At 35.9% G+C, this 23,942-nt stretch overlaps 1 long non-coding RNA gene across 1 annotated transcript in view; it reads left to right on the forward strand.

Moving 5' to 3' along the window:
• LOC148109348 (uncharacterized) overlaps nt 1-23,942 on the forward strand; it is a 371,717-nt gene that overhangs the window by 68,269 nt on the left and 279,506 nt on the right. The window contains exon 2 of the long non-coding RNA XR_015725858.1: nt 15,127-15,258. This is a non-coding gene — a long non-coding RNA (uncharacterized LOC148109348). The remainder of the gene's footprint in view (nt 1-15,126; nt 15,259-23,942) is intronic.

Genomic DNA, 23,942 nt, shown 5'->3' on the forward strand with positions numbered 1-23,942 from the left:
GTGTAGTCTGAAAAAAAAACGTTGAATAGGAGTTATATACTCAAATATTCTTTTAAAAATAACTTTTCTCTTACTTCATGTGACAGGTTTTACATATTGCATCAGACATCTGGTGCATTCATGATCTAGTATTCTTTATACCGTTTGGGGTTGCTCTTCATTTAAGCCAGAAAGAGAAAGGAAGAATAGTATATCCATTAAAGCCAAATGAATAGATGAAACCTACAGCATTTTGCATCCTACTATGAAAGGATTGAAATAATTCTTTCCATAATTCAGTGTGATAATTTGACCTCCCCATCCCCATGAGCTTGCTTATGAAATTAGGTAAAATCAAGATGTCCTTGAGAAACACATTTTTTTTTTTAAATTAGGTGCCTCGCAGGAAATGTTTAGTTTCTGTAGACACTTTATTCTTGGTCTATTTTATAATATTTCTAGTAATAAGATACATGTGATTCAGTTTCCTTAGTTTGAGGAGAGGGGGGAAGCATTCTGATTATTCCACTGAAGGAATTAATCTACTTAGTAAGATATATTTGCATTGAATTCTGCTTTAAGAATATTTTAGCTTTTGTCAGAGAAGATTCAGGTTAGGTTTTTGTGGCAATTGGCCATCAGTCTCAAATCTGAGGTTGTCGATTTCTTACTTCAATCTTATGGCCTATCATATGGTACTCTACCGTATTGGATTTTATTGACAAATTGTGTCATGTTTATGTTCTCTTCTTATAAACCACCAGGATAGAGCTGAATGTGACATGATGATTTATGACAGAAATGTCAGATTATTTTAAAAGCAATTTATGTCTGATCATATACCAATTAACAGCTTTCATAACAAATCCCCAAATATATAGTTGGCATTTGATCAAAAGCAATGTATTTTATTGCTGATATTTGAATATTTGAGACCTATGAAAGGATTCATGTTATCCACTTGGTGGCTATGACTCTGGAAACGCTCAGTGGCTACAACTATTGCTTTGACACACAGTATTCTTCCTAACTCCAAGCACATGTTATACACTCTCTTTCTAGAGCTTCTCGTAAAAGTTGGGGGGGGGTACAAAAAAAAAGTCAAGTGTTTTCTCTGAGTTTTAATGGCTCTGGCATGATTTCTTGTGTTTGCTTTTAGCAACCAGAAGGTAGACTTCTAGAACTAGATAGAAGCAACCAAAATAATTTGCTGAGCCAGAAGAAAGGAAAATTTACAGTAGCTGGAGCCTTATGTTGTGTACAACATTTGTGAAGATCTGTAAATTGTGTTGCAGACATGGTTAAACAGTTCTGGGATTGCTTGGGATTTCTACCCATGGGTAACTTAACATGCAACAAATGGGATGGTGGAGCAGAGTGCTCGCTTGACTTTTTTGTTTCTTAGTTAAAAATGAATCTTTCATTTTTTTCATTTTTCAGAAAGACTTTGAGACTTAGTTGTGTGAGTGGTTGTAATGGGAGTCTTGATATGTTTTATGGGTGTCCATCTATTGGGATATAATAGAATGTAGAGTGCTTCCTTCTCAGCGAGACCATTGCAAGTATGGTTTTTTGTTTTTGTTGTTTGTTTTTGTTTTAGTTTTCTTTCTCTGCCTCTTTTGTGCATTATCCTTCATTCATTTCTGGGTTTCTGGTAAAGGATTTACATTGTTCACAAACTTGAAGCAGAGTTGAGAAATACTGCTCTAACTATGGCACTATATATATATATATATATATATATATATATATATATATATATATATATAATGACATATATATATCACACACACACACACATATATATATATATACTTTAGCCTATACATTTTATATATATATATGTGTGTGTGTGTATATATATATATATATATACACTAAAAATTCTACAATCTTAGAGCAAAAATTTAAAAAAAATGGAATGTAGAACTGCAACTGATCTGTAAGGCAGATTATTTCACAGTTTTATCTACTATAGTGAAATTTTGAAATACTCCTCCAAGAAGGTCACAGATACACACCTTTAGTGCCACAGATGTAACCTAGGATTTGTTAGGGAGAAAAACTTAAAAGCAGAGAAGTAAAAGCACACATACAGTCCTCATTGCAGACCACAGACCAGGCATGGGCATTTGATGTGTGTCATGGTGAAGGTTCCAGCAGCTGAGGCTTGTCTTAGCAGGCTGGAGATGGGCCATATGGTGGAGGCTCTTCAAGAAAGAACCAGCTTCCCCTAAACCCACCTGGTTGCTTGACATGTTTTAGATTAGCTTGAGAGGTTGGGGCATATTTGAGTAAAAGGAGTCTATCCTTAAGGGGTCTCCATACCTAGAAACACCACTAAGGATTATGCATACTCATGGCCCTTTCCTGCCAGGAATGATGAAGTCAGGCCAAGGCTGCCTCTCACTGCAAACTGGCTTTGTGCAACTGAGTCAGTTCTCTAAAAAACCAAAGGCAGGAAGGAAATAGGGCCGAAGGCCATCCAAACTTCTCTCTAAGGAAATGGAAACTTAGTCTCAGACTTTTAATGAATTTTTGAAAGTTCTTCCATCTCTTCCTACCTGTTCAGGAACTTCACATTATCAGTTACCTTTATGGTTAAAAACAATTATATCTTGTCCTCTTATATTCTTCCAGCTTCCTATTTCCTTCCCCTCCTAATGAAACTACTCTGAAGAATTGGCTGCACTCACTGGCGCTTTCACTTCCCCAGCTTCTAAACAAAACTGGCTTCCATATCAACTCCATTGAATCCGTGCTCCCTAAGGCCACTGATTACTTTCATAACTTCAAATCCACTGTCCACTACTCAGGCTTCAACACCTTTTTGCAAAACGCTCTTCTTTTATTTTGTCACCACACTCTCTAGGTTTCCCTAATTGTTGTCACAACCTTACACATTTCTTTGTAAATTCATTCTGTCACTTGGCTAATGTATACTGGGAATTTGTAAGACTTGATTCTTTTCTATATTCTTCTAGATTCTCACTAGGCAACTTCATCCATGCTTATGGCTTCAATTAGCATCTTATAGCCTCATGGCTTCCAAAGCCATTGTCCAAACCAACAGATCACCCCTGAGCTCTAGAACATTTGTATCTTCTTGTTAATAGATATTTCTACTTGGATTTTTCAAAGATACCTCAAACTAAACTCCAAGACAAAAATCATGATTTTCATCCCAACACTGGTTCTTGTGTTCTCAAAAACAGTGAGTGATAACCAAAACATCCAGCTGGATTTAACACCTGCCACATACCTCTTGCATTGTTCTGTCTAATCTCTCAGCAAGTTCTGTCAATTTTACCATTTAAATATCTCCTAAATTTACACATGTCTATCACCACATCCTTTACTACAGTCTTACCTAATATTTGCTTAGATTATCTCTAAACCCTGGGCACTTTCTCTCTTCATATAAGCCCCTATGTTGCATCTGGCTTTAAATTTTCAAAATAAAATCTTACCATTAAAGCCACTCAATGACTTTGCATTTTTCATAGAATAAATTCCTTAACACAGGTGAAGATTTTTGTGATTGTAACCATGTTTATCTTTTCTGTCTCCTCTTGTACTACTTGTTGAGCTTTGCCCTCTGGCCTTTTTGAAGTTCATTCTAACATCTAGAATTATATAGCATGTCCACTTCTTATCCCTCCCACCAACACCAACGTTTTCCCGTGTTGTCTGCTCACTTTGTCAGAGTACAAATCCAGTGTTAACAGCCAGTTGTGAGGCCATTCCTTTAGCTTTGTAGAAGCCTGAGGATTTTCTTTGACCTAATCCTCTTTGCAGTGTGGAATCAAGGAATCTCTAGACAGACATGGGATCTAAAATAAATGAGAACCTGAGAATATAATGTACAGAGGCAAGCACCTGTTCCTTATTGAGGTAACTTGCTGAATAAGGACTAACTGGTATTAATGAGATACAACTGCACTGGAGAATGGATTCTATTTGCATATCTCTGAGGGGTACAGAACTGCCAAATATAAAATCCAAAGGGACTCACAGCTTATTGACTCCCTGTCATGAGGTAGTTTGCCCCAACCTCCTGGGCACGGTAGACATCCCCAATGTAACGACCGTGAGGCCTCTACTATGCTTTTGTTGTAAACTTGAGGTCCCTATCTACCCTATCACCTTCCTAAAGCAAAATAAATTGGTGGTGGGTAAAACTTACTCTACCTCATATATTTTATCAATCCGAGCTCAAGAACACAGGTGCTGGACAAGCAAAACAGATGTGCCATGTGGAGATACATTACTGTGTGCTCTGTAGCCCATTACTTAAGGTCTTCCTCCTCCTAATCTCCCCTCCATTAATATTTCTTCAGTGAAAACTTCTTTAAATAGCGATTTAGTTTACAAGTTTGCACCGGAATTTCCTTCAGATCACTATGTCTGTCTAAAAGTAACATCCTTTAGCATGATTCTTCTACCTTTACCTTAGCGTCCTCCTTGATTTAAGTCCTAGGAGAGTAGATACTGTATCTGTTGCATCCTGTCCTCGAGTATCCCTAACCCCTAATGTTATGCCTGATATGGAGGAGAGTTAGTAAGGACTTCGTAAAGAATTCAGGGCAGGTTCTGTGCTATCTCACATCAGAGGAGTTTGCTCCAGTCTCATACCCTGGGGCTTATGGTTACGCTGCTGGAAGAAGTAACATTAAGCCAAGACCTAAAGTTTGAGTAGTGATTGGGAAAAATCAAGAGTATTGCATTTCAGGCAGAGAAAATATCTGTCCAGGCTCTGATATGTGGGGAGGGAGGATGGGGGATCATGCCACATTCAAGAATTGAAAAAATCGAGTAAGGTCAGATTATAGCTAATAAGAGTGTGAGACGGGGAGAGACTGTAGAGTTAATCAGAGGTTGAATCAGGAAGGCTTTAATGGCCATTTTAAAGATACTGTTCTACAACTTAGTTAATGGAACTCACTGAAGGAATGTTGAAAGATTTTATTTTTCCTTCTATCCAACTTGAACCCGACGTCTTAGCCTAATTCCTAACCCATTCTCCTGGTAATACCCTTTGCAACTTCTCAGAGCCTCATTTCCATTTCTGTTACTGGTACATATAACTTGACGTAAGCTAACACAAGTCACAAAACCTAAATGGCTTAATACAAAGGAAGTTTATCTTTCAGGTTACTTAACGGTTGAAATTGGTGTAGCTAAATGTGTGTGGGGGGTTTCCCTGCGTAATTTTCTCAGGAAGCTTGGATTCTTCCTTGTGACCCTTCCACCAACTAAAGCTTTGGCCAAAATAGGCACACATTTCTTCCATTCATATTTTACTGGCAACATTTTGGGCCACAACTTAATACAGAGTGACTGGGAAATCTATCGAACTGCGTACCCAAGAAGAAGAAATTCTGATCCTGGTAGATACTTAGAAAGCTCTGCTGTAGTTACCTACGATTGTCTGTGCGTACTATATTTACCACAGACAGAAACTACTTCTTTCCACAGGGTATGCTATCTAAAATTGCATTGAGTCTGTGAATTTGGTTCAGTGTCAGGCATCACTGTTTTCTCCATTAGGTCTAATTATGGTTCCTTTTGAACTAGTGTAAAAGACTTATTTGTTCCCATCCTTATACCTCCAGCCTCCAGTATATGCTTTTCTCAAACAGTGTACAGCTGTTAAAAAGGCACAATAAAATGCAATTAAAACTTGTTCAGGAAAGGGGAAATATGCAACCCAAAGGAGTCACTGTCTGTTAACAATAACAGCTTTTCTGGGCGGGCATTGGAGGGCACTTTCTCTGCCAGGGGGATTTTCTTGATTACCTCCCCAGGCCTATGAATGAATTTATAAGGGTGCTGGATCCGTAGACCCATGAATCACACATGTAGGAAACTTGCTTTCTTGCCCTAAATGCCCTTTTTGAATGGTTAGGTGAGGAGGAAAACAAAAAAATAAATAAAACAAAAAACTATGTGTTTGAGAAGAAAGCTGTCATTTCTCTAGCTAATCCTACACCTTGCAAAAGCAATGTTAGTTTGTGACTAAAGCCGTGTTGTAGAAAGGAGGAAGCAGTTGCTCTATGGGGATGTCATAGCATCAGGAAGAAACAAGAATGTGAATGCTGTGACTAATTCTGTTGACTGGTTTGTAACAGGTAATATGGAAATGGATAAAGATGGTGATTTGAAGAACGCTGTGTGGTTTTTAAAGAGAAAAACAATTACTAACAGCTAAAAGCTTCCTTTCCATTAAAAAGAATCTGGAGTGAGTTAAAAGTGATAAGCATGCATGGATCCATTGGGGAGGAAGTGATGAATATAGGCCTTGAAACATAATGTTCTCAGGTTAAATCTCAAATTTGCTAATCAGTGCATTTCTTAAATTAAGAAATGAGGCATTAAAAATGTAAGAGTATTTGAAGGAAAATTAAATACTTGTATGGAACAAAATAGCAAAATTGCTTATTAGAAAATCATGTAGTATTGCAAAGTGTTTCCTGAGTTAGTGCAAATTCTCTTTGTACATACCACTGTAGATGACTTTTGTTACAACAGCTCTGGGCAAACAAACTACCAGCTAAGTTCTAGAGACAAGTTACAATCAGGCTCAGATATAATTTAAAAAAAATCTTATATTTGTGGGGCGCCTGGGTGGCATAGCGGTTAAGCGTCTGCCTTCGGCTCAGGGCGTGATCCCGGCGTTGTCAGATCGAGCCCCACGTGAGGCTCTTCCGCCATGAGCCTGCTTCTTCCTCTCCCGCTCCCCCTGCTTGTGTTCCCTCTCTCGCTGGCTGTCTCTATCTCTGTTGAATAAATAAATAAAATCTTTTAAAAAAAAATCTTATATTTGTCTTATTCCATCCTTTACTCCCAGTTTCTAGACATTCAGAGCCCACTGCCAACTACTTTTACAATACTCTACCCTCACTAGCTTTCATTCAATAAACCATTTCTAATGTGTTCCTTTCTCTTCCCAAACTATCTGTTGTGTCCCATTTCTTCAGAACTCTATTTTCTTGCATAAGCCTTAATTTGATAAATGTGCAGTGTTGATTTTGAGTAACTATACTAAGGTGTCTTCTAGGTTTTTAAAGGTAGTATCTATCATACAGAGTTTCCTGAAGTTCATAGCATTAATTCACATGAATAACATTAAAGATAAGGAGAAAACCTATCTTCAGGGGCTTCCTATTTTCCCTTCTCCAGACCATGTATTCATTTTTTGAGTACTGTCATGGGTACAGGGGTATGTAGTAATGAGTTTAATATTACCCATCTACACCCTCCACTCGCCAGTACATGCTTTTGCGGGCTCTAGAGTATACCATCTTCTCTTACCTATGAGTCTTTGGACATATGTTTCCCGTAAGCAGAGATTGTCTGCAATGACTCTTGTGCTTTATTTTCAACAAATTTAATACAGCTTAAGATCACTTCTTCATGATGGGATTTTCCATTCCAGCCTGCTGTTCATCAGAGTATCCCCTAGCTCTGTCCTCTATATTTGCTTACCAAATTTTATTATAGCTGTTTTCTAATTTATCTATCTTAACACTAAACTTTTTAAGTTTGAGGACAGTCTATATTTGTGTCCTTGTAGAAACCAGCACTTTCCTTACCTTGGTAATCAGGTACAAAGAGATGTTTGTGGAATAAATGAATGAATGCAAGAGTAAATCTGCTATGGGAACATTGCAGCAGATAAACTATAGTAAGATGGAGCCAATACATGAATTAGAGGTGACATGTGTAAATTATGTTTGATCAATTAAAGGTATCTGAATTGTGGCAGACTACCTTTTCTTTCATTATTATAAAATATTCCAAAGAATACTTTGTCATCTGTAATCCTTTTGAAATTCACATTAACATTTTCTTCTTTGATAAAAATCTTTCTGTGCCATCAGAATAACCCTGTGTTTTATCAGGGGCATGAGGAATACAAATTGACCTTATACCAGTTTCCAGATCTCCAGATTCAGTGGAATCACTATTGGATCCACAAAATTATTCTTTCCTTGGGCACTAAAATGAGTCTTAAAGCTCATCACTAGATATAGTCATGAGCGACATCGCCCACGCTTTCATCCCTTGTTACCTGTGTCTGGGACAGACCTACATCCTATAGTATACTGTCACGAAGCATATACCATATGTTATAAGAAAACACCTTGGCCTGACAAGATCTTTCCTTGCTGCTTTAGCAGTAGCTAGATTTTCCATAGGCCTATTTGCTATTTTACAAGGCTGTCTGGTCCTGTGTTAGATAACTGGGTGCATATTAAAACCAGTGAATTCCAAATGAATTATCTCATTACTTCACACTGGGAAGTAAATTTGGATGCTGTGGTTTGAAGAGTATCATTCAATGAGTGTTTCTGGAAGGGACAAACAAAAGAAATCTAAATCAAGAATGAGTGTCTCTTACAGTGGGGAAACTTTGCTAAGTAGGTCTTCCCCCTGATGGAAGGGTCCAATTTCACCAGTATGCTAAAGACTGGTGGTGTGGAACTGTATCAGGAGCTCCAGGCTGTTCAGTATTTGAAAACTCAGCAGCAAGGGGCTCCTGGGTGGCTCAGTCATTAAGCGTCTGCCTTCAGCTCAGGGCATGATCCCCGCGTTCTGGGATCGAGCCCCGCATCAGGCTCCTCCCCTGGGAGCCTGCTTCTTCCTCTCCCACTCCCCCTGCTTGTATTCCCTCTCTCGCTGACTGTCTCTCTCTCTCCGTCAAATAAATAAATAAAATCTTAAAAAAAAAAAAAAAAAGAAAGGAAAAAAGAAAACTCAGCAGTGAGTCTGGTGAACTCATCCTTGGTAAGGGAATGTGTTTTTTACATCATGAAGATCCTTAACCACTGGGATAGTTTCCATGAGAACAAGCTGCTTTGTTGTTTCGTCTGTTTTAGTCCTTTGCTGCATCAGAGCCTAGAACAGGGTCTGGCACATGATAGAAACTCAAATATCTGAATTAATATATTAATCTCTTTGTCCATGGATGCTTTGTTTTTGAACCCATTTTTTCCCGTACCAGTTAGGCTGACCAAAGAAAGCAAATACCATCCTTAGTATGGGTCCTGACCTTTTTATTATTTAAAAAATAAATCATCCCTGATACATCTTTGAGGGTTTGCACAGAAATGGGTGATCTCAGATTCTAGGCTATTCCAAAGTGTACTTCTATGAATCTCTTCCCCATCTTCCTTTTCATTATTCATTGTACAACCTTAGCCACTGCCCAAGAATATGTATAGCTGTACCCCATCCTGTCTTTTTTTTTTTTAAACTATATGAGCAGTATATCTACTACTTGGAATTATGTTTATAAGATTTCCTCATCTACTAGTCTATACAGGCTCCAGAATCTAGGCTCTAATTCTGGCTTTTTATTCAGAAGTTTGATGTGTGTGTGTGTGTCTGTCTTATTCTCTTTCATTATCAGGCTATTGGATAGAAGTAAATGCCCCATGAGACATAGATCGGAGAGATAACTTTCAGAATAGTTTCTTTGCTCCTCTTGTATGCCAGAGGAAAATCACCTGATAAGCTGGAGTTGACATGGTTTCTTTAATCTTAGTCAAAGAACCTGGTTGTCATAGACCAAGTGGCATAAAGGCAGCAGGACGGAGTTAACAATTACGTCTCTGGAAATGGATTGACACCGAGGTGCTTGAATATGGCTAATGAGTAAGTGGGCTCCCAGGAATAAATGTGACAGGCGAAGTACTGAGGCCTCATTTGACTTATGTAATAACCCAAATAAACAAAAAACACCTTCTACTTTTAGTGAACAGAATGGTTCAGACACCATATTAGAGACTCTTGTCTCTTTTCTTAATTTTATATCCTTGAGTCAGCTCGCAGAGTTCTTGAATGAAGGATAAGCAGGTGCCCTTGAGCAGGGACTCAGTATTGGTCTTTTGAACAAACAAGAACAACAGGTGCTTCTCACTTAGTCTCTTACACAACTTACACCTTCACCAGTAGCTCAGAAAATTTCAGCTCATCATTTCTGTATGATAAATAACTGTAATTTCATTTCACTCTTCTCATATTGAAATCTTCCATTTTAGAATTTATATTACCCCCTTGACACACAATTATGAAGTCTTAGAAAGCTATAATCAAGTTTTATTTTTTCCCCAACATCATACCTTTCCATATATTTGCTGCATTGCACTGAACGGAAAATATAGTTCCTTTTGAAGTTTTTTTTCTACCTAAAAACAATGAACCATCATAAAGCCTATTTTAGAAATGTGTTTTCTCTCAATTTCATCATTTTTTAGACTTAACATATTCCTAAACAATGATTAAATGAAGGAAGAATATGTGGGGGAAATTCCCATGTAAAATGGTAGGTTATTTAAAATTGAAAACAAATATACTTCAAAATATGAATAAGTGCTCTGTGTCTTCCTTCTGTATTACCGTTGTTGGACCATAGACAGTACGTTGGCCAGCTAACCATTGAAACCAGCTGTGTCAATGGTAGCCAAGAGGACAAGCAGAAAAGAAGCAATTGCATCATGCTATTAGTTAGTAGAAAATAAAGTGTAGCATCATGAGAGATGAAACTTGAAAGCAATTTCTGTTTTGATATCCCAAAATATATCAATATATTTTTAAAATCCAAATAAGCTGCATCATTCCTTATTAAAATTAATCATTACCTTTTCAATAAAACCCAAATTCCATAGTGTGAAATATGAAACCAATCATGACTTTGTCTCCACGCCAGTTCTGTGGCTTTATATTTCATTATAAGTCTTTTTTTTTTTTTTTTTCCCAGTTTCTTTCTTATCCTTTGCCTCAGTTTGGGTTTTGTAGAAGCAGATCCTGAGATGAAGTTTGAGAAAAACTGTTAGGGAGTGGGAAGGTGGGACAGAGTGAGACAAAATGCTTGCTGTCAAGTAGGTTAATGGGGGTGGGGGGACTAGAGTTGAATCCTATAGGAACTCTGGTGACATGGAAGATGGCGGCCTTGGAGCTGTTTCCTGTAAGATGAGTAATTGTGCCAGCCTCCAGGGGCCATTGTGTAGTCAGGATTCCTTTCTAAAAGTTTGGGTACCTCAGTTATCTCTATTATATCATGAGTATTTATTGTCAGCTTCCTATTTGGCTTTTTGTTTTGTTTTGCCTTGGGAACAAAGCTCAAATTTCTGAAAATTGAGATGTCAAAAAGTAGAACTCTACAATGTAGATCTGAAAATGTGAATGAATACTTCAAATCTTGGTTTTTATGGAAAAAGAAACTAGAACATTCATAAGGAGCATAATGAAAGTCTACCTATTCAACCTTATATCTCTTAGTCTTTTTCAGAGTTACTCTGGAAAATTAGAACAAAGTAAGCAATTTTAGCAAAGATGCTATGCAGGTTTATGTTTTGTTTTGTTTGGGTTCTCAATGAGAATGGAGAAAACTCTTCATTATTTTGGTTTTCATTTGCTTTTTACTGTTATAATGTCAAACCATATACAGTATATCACAGTAAAAGCAAACATGTTAACCTTATGGTGCTTTTTTGAGTGTTAATGATGATGTTTTTCATTATTTGTTTTTGTAACAAAGCATTATGGTGCCAATGGAAAAAATAAACCTTGTAAAACATTTTATCACCTATTCATCTTAAACAAAAGTTTCATATATTTCAATATGGTGCGATATTGCAGTACAGAATTATGCAAACTAAAAGGCATTTCCACCTGCAGAAAAACTGATTGTTATTACAGAAGCGGAGGAATGAAGAAAGTCACCTGTGTTGTATTGCGGCAATAAGTTTTAAAACACTCATAATCTAGTGATGTCAATAGCTCAGTTATGATCAAATATATATTTTCATTTTGTGTCGATGTGCTGGCCCATGCTGACAAGTAAGATACCATCAATCATAAAGGGAGAAAAAAAAAACAAAGCTAAAAGCAAGTGACACAAACTACAATAGTGATTGTGATTCTATACTAAACAAAGTTTGTAAATCATTTTGAAAGATATAACCAAGTATTGGATCCCAGAATAATCCATATAAAATATAATCCCCAAATATCAAGTCTAAACCGTGCTGGATAATATTTTGCCCATGTGGTCTGTAATACTCCTATTCATAATTCTGGATTACAACACTTAATTGGTTATAAATCTTACCTCTCTGGACCCACTGCCTGATGTATAGAGTGTGAGAAATAAAAGCCCTCTCAGAGTTGCTGCTTTTTTTCAGAGCATCATTTCTTAAGGTAGGTCCTGTGAGCTTCCCACCTCAGAATCTCTCAGGTGCATGCTGGAAGACCATGACAGTGTCTGGCTGAGACGTACTCAGGGTCTAGCTGAGTGAGGATCAGAAGGGGCCAGTGAGAAAGGGGGAAATCCACATTTTTTAACAAGCTCTACTGCTGATTTTTGAGACCTCTTTGCTAAGCCAGGGAAGATTTAGGTAGAACTTTAATTATTACAAGTTTATTATGTTCTGACATCCTTTCTCAAGTATTTGAACACTGATGTTACAAAAGATGATAAACGATTTTTTTTCTAAGCCAAGTAAAAGACCTTTTAAAAATACCATAATCAGGAATAATCCAATTTTGTGTAATACTTCGGCAAAAGAGACAGTGTTTCAAAACTGTTGTGAAAGAAAATGAAATTGCCAAGTATTTTAAGTTGTCTTTAAGGAATGCTCATTGTTTTCCATCTGTATCTGTATATAGTTGTCTTGATCTAGGATTGCTTTTCTTTAAAATTTTGGTTCTCAAGTCTCATAACTGTTCTATTCAGGCATTGTTCTACTACGGTTGCAAAATGTCAGGTCTGGCTGTAAGATAATCAGGTTAGGCTTTTAGAATATAACTCTCCTGACTACTAAAGTACTATTTATTCTGTCTTATTCCAACAGGTACTTAAAATACTGCATATCCCTTCCAGGGATATGTTTTTAAAAGTAGTACACAAGGTAAATAAGAACCTTGTATTATATGGAAATGTATTCTGTAGGTTACTCCAAATTCAGCTTCCACCCAAAGCAAATAATAAAAGGACAAAAGAATACTTTTGGAAGTGATAGATGTGTTTATGGCATAGATGGGTGATTTCATCAGTGTATCCTTATTTCTGAACTTCTCAAGTTGTAGACACTAAATATGTAGTTTTTATATGTTATTCATACCTCAATGAAGTGGTATTTTTAAGAGGCAATTAATGAATAAATTAATGGACTAGGAAAATATCTGAGCTAATAAATTTTTCTTTGTCTTTGCTCCAAGTTGGTCATGTGACCCAGTTAATGTACTTTAACATACAAAAAATAACAGTATAGAGTTCACAGGAGGAGAGCCAGCTTCCATGATCTGTGGTCCTCAGACTCACTCATGGTTTGGATGCCACCCCTACTGACTCCCATAATAACCTGTGAATAACTCTGTCACTCTCCATACAACATTTTAAATATCTATGATTTGTCATCACCCCTGGAGTATAAACTCCCAGAGAGCAAGAGATGTCTTTCTTGGCATCTCCAACACCAGTTTGAGTACTCAATAAGTATTAGTTGAATGTTATGAATAAAGGAGCACTCCCTGTACAAAAGTGGGAGCTACCTTCATTTCATCTCTTATTTGAGAGAAATAATTCCAGTGTCCCAGGTTCTACTCATTAGTGATAAACTTCTCTTTTGCAAAGAGATTCATTTTAACGTTCTGCAAGTTGAACTCTAGGTTCCGATAAAATCTCACAATTTACATACATAGATTACCCTCTCCCAGGGAGTGTCCTTAAATTCACAACCTGTAATAGACATGGAACAGAAATCATTTAACTCCCCTAAAATAAATTATACTGTGGAGAAAGCAAATTTCAACTCATCTTGCCAAATTACAAAATTAAACCATCGCACGAGCTTTTGCAAATTTCATAGCTTAGATTACTATACAATAAAGTCATTATATAAATAGGATCTATTCTGGCCAAGAACATTTTAATTTGGTTACATATATTCTATAGCAGTACTAATCTAAATATGATACCACATAAAACTTGAGAATATTGCTAGAAAATTAAAGCTGGCAAAGGTTGGTTGCAAAGAGGGGAAAAATAACTGAGGTGGCAGTAAAGTTCATGTCACCATGTTCTATGAATCTTAGAATATCTGAGGACATTTAGACATAGAGTTCTTGTACCATTAAACTTTTTGTTTTGAGGTTTTTTTTTTTTTTTTAGACTTGAGTTTTCACAGATCAGTGAAGTTGGCTTGCATTTGTTCTGTTTTAGGTATATTTTTTATAGATGTGCTTTGTAGATGTTTCTTCCCTGTTGTTAGAATTCCATACTTAGTAGTTTCTAAATGGGAATGACTTTAGTAAATTTTGCTAATGTTATTGGGGGCCCCTTTGTCTGAACACTTGGGACCCTTTCAGCTCAGAAATGTTCTGTTTAGATTTACTCTTCTCTCTTATTTTTTCAAAAGAAATACTACTTTACCTGTGTGGGCTCTTTACCTTTTGTCATCTGAATCTGTTATTTTCTCATTTTTGTATCTGTGTGGTGGGTGTTTTGTTTTGTTTTGTTTTTTGTTTTGTTTTGTTTTTAACCAAGGGATTATTTGAATTATATTGGTATACCTCAAGTGTGAGCTGTGTATCCATGGTTTTCTGCTCTGTCAAGTTTGGCATTACAAATATGTCTTTTATACAGGATTAATACTCTCCTATCTCCCCTCACCCAGTATTTTTTTTTAAGATTTTATTTATTTTTAGAGACATGGTGAGAAGGAGAAGTGAGAGAGAGAATCTCAAGCCGACTGTATGCTGAGCACAGAGCCTGAGGCAGGCCTAATCCCACTATCCCAAGGTCATGATCTGAGCTGAAATCAAGAGTCAGATGCTTAACCGACCGAGCTACCTGGGCACCCCATTATCTGATCTTGTGACTTATTTCCCTCTGAGGCTTTTGTTGAGGTTTTGATTTTGTTGTTGTTGCTGTTGTTTTTTCATCCATTTCCTCTAATTTTATTCTTTAAGGGAAGTTATGAGTTCTGATCTATTGGGATCAGTGAATAATTTCTCAAGAAATATATTCCAATTTCTTTCAGTAACATTCCTTTGTTGTGCTATGGAAATTTCACATAGGACTCTGTTTTCCCCTCCTTTCACTTGAGTTGATAATGCATTTTCTATCTGACTCTACAGGAGGAGAGGATTTGTGTGTTGCCTTTTGCCCATTCCCTGTTCTTGTGATCCATGCGGGGAGAAGCGGAGAGCCTGTCTTCAGTGCCCGTTCTCTGTGAGCAGGATGCTGACTCTTCTGAAGAACCAGAGGAGGTATGTAACTTTAAAAAGTAATAATTCCACTAATTACATCAACCAGTGCAATTTTATAAGTACCCTGTATACAGCAGATGCAATACTCCTGCTGCCTCTCATTCAGTTACTGACCAAAGTTTAAGTATTGTTACTACTGAATATTATAGATGAGTGGAGTAGAGATAGATTTAAATTGCTCTTTTCATGTATTGAATTTTGATAGAAGAACAATTATGGATAGTCAGGTAACAATGGGAAGAACAAAGCTTTGAGAAAGAAAACATGGGGTCAAATTCTGTGGTGTTCAGTATTTATTCCAAAATAATCATATGAGAGTAATTGCAAATTGAAATGTGTTACGAGAACTAAACATTAATGATTGGGCGATGTGTCTGTTAAAACTTTACGTGAAGTGGTATCTACATAAATGTATCTTCAAGACTTGATCAGCATGTGCTGTTTCATTTCTCCAACATTGTCTGAGGTAAGTGAACACTTAAATAAAACTACTTTTAAACTATGGCTATTAGGAAAAATTCATTGAACTTTGTTGGCCATTTTACCTGGTAAAGTTTTAATTTCAGTCTCACATATACAAATGTCTTTAGCATTTCAGTTTATCTTGCATAGTATGGGGAAATGTGCTATATAGTTCTGTTCAATAATGTTTGCTGTTTCTGTTTAAGCTTCTTGAAAATAGGTTAAGGGCAGTTAAATGGATCAGGATTATGTTGTAATTAGTAAAATCTAATATTTCTTTGCCTAAATCACAGTATGCTTTTCCTCAATTTACTTTCATCAAAGTAAGTCATTATTCAAGAACATATAATTAGCTTGTTTTAATCTTATCATTTTCAGATACCTGCTAAAGTAATTAGCTTTCTCTTCTTTTTAGTTAAAAGATTGCTAAAGGATCAATGCACAATACATCATTTTCTATTCCACAACACCAATTACTTTGACCCTCAGTGTAAATTTATTGATTTTTCTTAATAGTACATTATCACCAGTTACTCACAGCATGGTGTTTATTAATTAGTAAGAGAAATATAGATTCATTTATGAATAGCTATCCTTTTAAGTTTTTGTCTAGAACACGTGGTAGTATGGTTGGTACCTGCTAATCGCATGTAGAATTTAAGAATCAAGTTTATTTCTCATTCCCAATGTTTCCATATTTTTCCTCTCTTGAGATGTATCATAAATTCAAAGTTAGTAAAAAAATAAATAGAATTTCTTATGTAAGTTACAAAGTTAATAAAAGTTTCATTTTTCTGGCCTTTGTTCTCAAACTGATTTCATTTCTTTTTCTCATGACCAAGAAATACAAAGCAGGTGCATTGAATACCTCTTCATAATATTGGTTATTGCAATATTGTATCAAATTGAAATGATAAAGATGAGGTACATATAACTTAGTATAATGAAGGAATACGCTTTTTGGTGTATTTTTGTGCATTTATTAACCTAGTATGAAACTTTCTGGACAGCAAGGAAAGAAAATGAAAGATAATTTTGAATTTTCTCATCCACAGTCAGGGTTTATTTTACCATTTATTCAGTTTTGTTCACTTGTCTGGCATTAAAGATGCATAGTTTTTGCCAGAGAAGCCTTAGACAGTTCTTACTTATTTTATTCTTAGGTACCTTATTGGTTTTATTGATGTCTTTTATGGAAAATATGTTTGTACTATTGGCCATTTATGTGTTATGTAATTCCTTTTAGTGTTTTAATAGATTTCAAGGAAGAAGGAGATAGCAGAATATCTTTATTCTGCTATTTCTTTCATTTTTATCTAAATGTGAATTTTTAAAACCTCAAACTTGAGCAGCATCATTGCATCCTTATATAATTAATTAAGATTCATATTGCTTCAGTGAGCTGCAGAAACTATAATTCAATATTGAGAGTGGTGTATGGCTTTAGCAGACTGCCTTGAAGGAATTGCGTTTACATATTAGAAATGTTAACATTAGGTTTACCAGTGTCTGTATATTATTTACATTATGCTTTACTAGTTTACTGAGAAGAGGAAGCTCCTTGTAAGTAGCTTTGAGGGCCAACATGCTCCGTGTTCTCTTCCATACATCATTACTATGCTCTTGATCCTGAATAGGATTTTTATTTCCTCTGCTGTTTAAATCCATTATTATTGATGATTGTGTAATACACAGTTGGAAGGACCATAGAATGAGTAAATACAGATGTAATCAGGCATTGCTGAAGATAGGATGAATTTGGTTTTACATTTTGATTACTAGAAAAGTGTAACATGTGTGTATGTAACAGTAACACAGATAGCTTTCATGGGCTTAGTGCCCAGAATATTTCTTTAGAGCTGGTGTTACCAGTTAATAGTTTTGACTAGGTCACAGTGTTAACTCTTAGTTCTTGTTTATGTAAAGTGCTTTGGAAAGGAAAACCATCTAAATTCTGTCATGTAGAAAACAGGATACTGATGTGTTGATTCAGTGATGACTGTTCACCTCTCTGTTTTATATGATCCCCCTTGCCTTCTCAAAAGCCCTAACATCTATGAAGGGAGCTTCTGTATGTCCGTCATTCTCTGAGCACTCCTTACCCCTTTCCTATCATGACAGCCTTGATGTTCCAGCCCATAAATATAACTATATCTCAGTCTTTTTCTTGGTATTGTGTCAGAGTTGAGGCTCTAGAGCAGACTTCGCATTTCAGTCTGGATCCCAACACTTTACAAGTGTGTGAACTTGGGCAAATTGGCTTTACTACTCTGTGCCGGTTTCCTCATCTTTATATAACAAAACAGTAATTACCTCATTATTATGTTTCTATCAGTAAATACATTGTTTTATATATATTGGCTAGTCCGGTCTCTTACATTCTTAGCAAGCATACTGTGAATTTAGTCCCTCCCCATTGGGGCTTTCACCTTCTGTTTTGGCTCAGCATTTATTATTCCAAGTCACTCCATCAAATGCCATGATGCATTTTTAAGTTTTTTAACTTTCAGATTTAATGAATCAATGAAATTATTGGATTTTTTTTGTTGAGTTGTAGAAGTTTGTATGAATTGGTTGCAATTTATTAAACTTGAAACAAAAATGAAATAAATTCTATCACTGAATCTCGACACAGTGAATATTAAAATTTCTAATAACCTTGAGGTGCCTGGGTTGCTCACTCGGTCAAGTATCTGACTTCAGCTCAGGTCATGATGTCAGGGTCCTGGGATAGAGCCCTGCATTGGGCTCTCTGCTCAGTGGGGTGTCTGCTTTCCTTTCCCTCTAACCATACCCCAGCTCATGCCCTCTCTCCTTCTCCTTCAAATAAATAAAATCTTAAAAAAATTTTTTTCTCATAACCAAGGTTTAGGCACTCAATTTTTGAATCGAAAGGAATTTGGATAAATATTTAAAGTGGGAAAAAAAAAAAGGTTCAGATTAAAACAAGAATTTGAGTATTTTTTTCTTATAGTGTGTATAGTGATTGGTATATAATGCTTTCATAATATCTCATCGTATTATACCTGTGAAATTTTTGTGTGCATTATCAGTGGAAAGTGTTTTCTTTAAGTGTAAATTCTATATAATTTAAGTGACTACAATTTATCTGAGTTATTTAAACTTAGTATAGGCCACTTAATTTTTAAACAAAAAATGTAAAAGCTGTAGAGATAACCAGGCTAAAAATTAGTGTATAAATCAGGGAAGGAGGCACTATATGAATAGGGAATGTGCTTAGTCCCCGATCAGCTCCTTCATGTAAAGTGTCTCTGTATTCTGTGATTCTGTCCTCTTTCTTAGGTGGCTCATTCTGTTGATGATAAGACTGTATAACTTTATTTTTGGATCTGACTTTATCTTACTGTGTTGGGAACTTTTGTTCCACCCTTTCCCTTCAACAAATCTTTTTTTGTGTGTGCTGGACAATAAAGTCCATTTTCTAATAAGGCTGATAGGACCCTGGCCTGCGAGGTTGGTTCTTTGTCTTTGGCTGTGTCAGTCCAGACAATTAAGATGAAAAGCACATTTATATGAAAGTAGAAAATTGAGATTACAGGAAGCAGTGTTAGCTTTTGTTATCTTAGTAATATTCTAAATTTTATTTGCTCTGGTTGTCAAGAATAGACTGAGTACAAGGGATGTTTTTACATAAAAGTTATTTCACCTGAAAGTGAGGTCAATTTATTTAAGAGACAGGAAGAGCATAATTGATGGGACCTGTGGCCCTGCTCTCTATTTTGCATGCTTGCATGATTTTGTAGGGTTTTCCCCTATAGGTGGGCTGTTTTTTCCATGTGTTTGAAAGGGCTGGAGTAGGGAAAACAGTAGGGGAGGTTGGAGAGAAGGAGAAAATTATTGAAAAAAAGTACATAATCCCAATGGAATGATAACTCCTGGATTGTTGCCAAATTAATTTCCATCCATCTTATTTGTTGTACAGTGTCTGTGACTTCATTATGAAGTGATTCTGCACTAGAGTATTTTAAGCATGTGTATTATGTTTAGAGGATATTTTGATATATGTGTGTTATATATATTATGTATACATTGCATATATATTAGATATTTATGTACATAGATTTTCCATTTCTGTGTGTGTGTGTGTGGTATACACAAAAATATAGATGATACAGATATGAAATTAAAATTAAATTTGGAATTAAAAATTAAAAATGGAAATTAAAATTGCATGCTTTATTACATCACCTAAGAAAAATAGTACTATGGGATTATTTTCCTTTGTTGTCATGAAAATAAATGTAGCAAAGACTGAGAATGCCAGACTGGTTTCAAATAATGTTTCCATTCTAAATGATTATTAGCAGTTTCCTAAAACCTTGGATTAAGAGATCCTGAAGACTTGTTTTGGTAAAATGGGACAGAACTGTGACTAATGCTCGATATCTGAGAGATGTATAGCACTGGGCTGTATCCTTTCCACCCCTGTCTAGAGAATCAGGCTTTAAGAAATGGTTATTTCTTCGTATTTTAGTAGTTATTTTAATCTTACTTAGCCCTTAGCCTAAGTTTACTTACATATTCAATTCTTTCCAGAATACTTTTGCTTTCACACGTATTTCTCACAGGTGTTTAATGTCTGTGACCTTCAAATCTGGAATTTTCATTCTTTTATTCTTTCATTCTATGCATGATTCAGTTCAAATGGTAAGACTATGCACCTAGGTGTGCAACACCTATACCTAGGTCATCATGTTCGACTCTTCCTAGTCTGCGCCTCTCCCGTCATATTCATTCATGAGGCACACTGATATAGCCTCTAAAGATCCACAAATGTACAGATGCCACCCTACCAAAGGCTCAGATTACTAATCAATCAGCATTGTGGCCCCATCAATGACAATTTGCATTTGGATTAAAATTTGTCATTTAGATTCCAAATATTTATCAACTATATATTACTTTAGAGGAAGTGAGAGAGAACACGGGCACGAGAGGGAGAGAGAATCCCAAGGTGACTCCAAGCTAAACCCACAGCCTGACATGGGGCTCAGTTTATGACCCTGAGATCACAACACGAGATGAACCCACTCAACTGACTGAGCCACCCAGGTGCCCCTATCCACTCAATTTTAAGTCAACTTCTATCTTCCTCATTCAGGCCAATGTGAACCAGGATTGTGGTAGTGACTTCCTCACTGGCATCCTTGAATCCAGTCCCATTTGCCCTTTCTGTTAATCTCCAGAAGGCCACCAGATGGACCTATTTAAAGCAAAATCCTAAAATGATTCTCCCTCCCTGATTTAACTTCACTGTCTCTCCATTGCCTCAAAATATAAAGAAACTCCTTAATATCCTCACAAGAAAACATGATCCGATCCTTGCCTACCTCGCCATTCTCATCTCCACTTCCTGCCTCACTTTTATTCCTTTACGTACTTCATGATATTTGTCATCTCAGTTTTGGTTGTTGCCTACTTGTCTCAAATTAGTGATTCATTCATTTAAAAATATATATTGAAGAATTTCTGTGTGTTGGGTGCCATATAAGACACCAGGAATGCCTATTCTTTGACCTCCCAAAAGTTCACTTAGCAAATGCTTATTTTTCCAGCATCACTTCACCACTGGAGATTCTTCTGTTTGTCTTCCCTCTACAGACTGGATAATATAACTATTCCCTGTTCCCTTTGTATTAACATCTTTTTCTTTGAGTAAATGGCATTTTATTATATAGCTGAGTATTTTACTAATAGAACATTTATGTTTAAATTTTTCTGAAATGTGTGGTTTCATATTTTTTTGTATATAAGCATAAAACCCATGATTTACAAATGTTAATTATTGAAAAGCATAATATTTCTGTAATAACTGGATACAAACCTTAGTTTTATTACCTGCATAACATTATTTGAATTCATAGGGCCTCAATTCTTCCATCTTTAAAGATCAAAGATACCACTGTGCCAAACATAATAGACATCAATAATACCGACGTAGGATTCCTGTTTCAAATTTAATATCCTATGAACTGCGTCAGATGAATTCATCTCTCTGAATTATGGTGTACTCACATAAAATATGGTAAAATATATCTATATATAGTGTTCCTATTTCTAATATAGTGAACATAAAATTATTTTGTGTATTATGAAGGATTACAGAAATATAATATGACCAGATATTTTGAGTTAATATTTCAGTGGTAGTTGTAGCGTTATTGGTGTCCTCTTCAGATCCCCAGGGTACCAGATGGCCAGTATATCAGGCCCCAGCTGCTATGGGCCTTGGCCATTAATGGCAACCTTGACCTGGCCCTGTCTCTGCAAATTTGCCCTCAGGCTAAACAAGAGCAGCTCCTCTGGGGAGCTTGGATACCACTACTCCCAGCCTGCATACAATTACTGCTAGACAAAGGGGTGTTAAATGCAGGGTCTCCTTCAAAGTAAGAGTGACTATGAGTGGCAGTTCCCATGTGGACATCCTGCCCTTGCTCAGCTCCTTCACCTGTCCTATCCAGCTTCCGTCTCTTTTTCTCTTTAAGAGCAAAGCCTGAATATATCACAAGTTCCTCAACCCTTATCTCAGGGTCCTCTTCTAGGGAACCTAAGCTAAGACAGTGCTTTTTGTGAAGTAGCAGCCCTCATTCTCTTCTATTTTCTCCTAAGCCTCTCAACTTTCTTGTTAAGTATTGAATACATTTTGGAGAGAGCAGAACATTTTAGAACACAATTAAAAAGCGATTTGGAAAAAAGTATGTCAGTGCTCTTACCTAGGATGTTCAGCATTTCAAAGCGCATTCAGAAATGATGAAAAAGTGGAACTACATCTGGATCAAGGGAGATACACAGAGAACTGACATGTTTGTTTTGGGGGGAAAAAACATCTTTAGTGGATTTTCAATGATGATGTGAAAAAGAAAAATTCTTCTTACGAAGAAGACTGTCTCCTAGATTCTGTTTCTTAATCTGCTTACATTGCTTTCTCCAACCTTTCATTTTTAGTTAAGGATTAAAACACATAATTTCTGCCTACTTACTTTTCTTAGATACACTTAGGGAAAGTGCCTCCCCCTCACCCCAAATAGACAAGGAAAATATAAAATACATGAAAAAATTATTCTAAGTTCCAAAATATTTAAATGTGCCTTTCCACATTAGCAAATGACTAATCCCATTATCATAATTTATTAACCAGATCTTTTGTTCTATGTAGTAGTACACTGTGTTTCCATGCTGTGTGTTTTTTATCCAGTGACCTAATTTGCTTAAAAGGAAACTCTTAAAACTCCCTTGTTGTAATGAATAAAATGTTAATGAAGAACTACAGAGAAATCCCCTCTGCATTAGTTCCATATTCCCAGGAACATCATCATAAATTTGTTTGCCTGGTTCTGACAATGGTAGTGATGTTCCAGCTGCGCAGAAGCATAGTAATGCTAAATGGTTCTGATGGAAAAGTTAAAGATGTTCAAGGCACTGTCATCTGGGATGGACTCTGGGAAGTTATCTTTTGGAGGGAGTATTTGATGGATTTGGCTGTCATCCAGTTTTTTTAACATTTATTTTTTGCATTGATAACTACATTACTAGAAGCTTTTTTAGAAATTACAAATGGAAACTATTCAAACAGACATGGTTTCAGCAGAAAATGAAAGATTGTAAATTGGTGTTTTTTTCTCTCCAAATTAGCCCTTACAAATTTCTTAATCATGTTGGTATAAATATAAAGTTTTATGACTAAACCATTAAAATGCTTTAAACTTATTCTTGATCGTACTGTTTAGCTTAATGCTCATATTTTTGTGCCTAGACCTCTGCTCTGCATGATGAATATTGCAATTAATTTAAAAAGTAATTTGCTTAATATTGGTAGTTCAAATCAACTCCTGTGGATATTTTTCATTTTAAGTGTTGACAAGTTTAAATGATAAAAATTTCTAAATGCAGATAGGAAAATTAATAGTCAGTTTGAAACTTGAGTGTCTGAAAGTGTTGAGTCTTCTGTATCAAAATCTATAATATATTCTATTTCCACTCACATTTCAAAAATATTTCAGAAATATTATGATCATAATGCGTTAGTATCAATTTTAATTGCTCTAAAGTGGTAAGCTAGATAACCAGTAAGTGGGTATGCTTTTATACCCACAAAAGAACTCAACATATGTTTCTACATTTGAAAATTGAAAAAAACTCAACATCAAACTAAAATAGCAATTAAGGAAATAGAAGCTGTAAATCAGAATGAAGACTATATA

Source organism: Ursus americanus, chromosome 10 (assembly GCF_024610735.1).
Source record: "Ursus americanus isolate L20-20 chromosome 10, mUrsAme1.1.p, whole genome shotgun sequence".
In the NCBI taxonomy this organism is placed as follows: Eukaryota; Metazoa; Chordata; class Mammalia; order Carnivora; family Ursidae; genus Ursus; species Ursus americanus.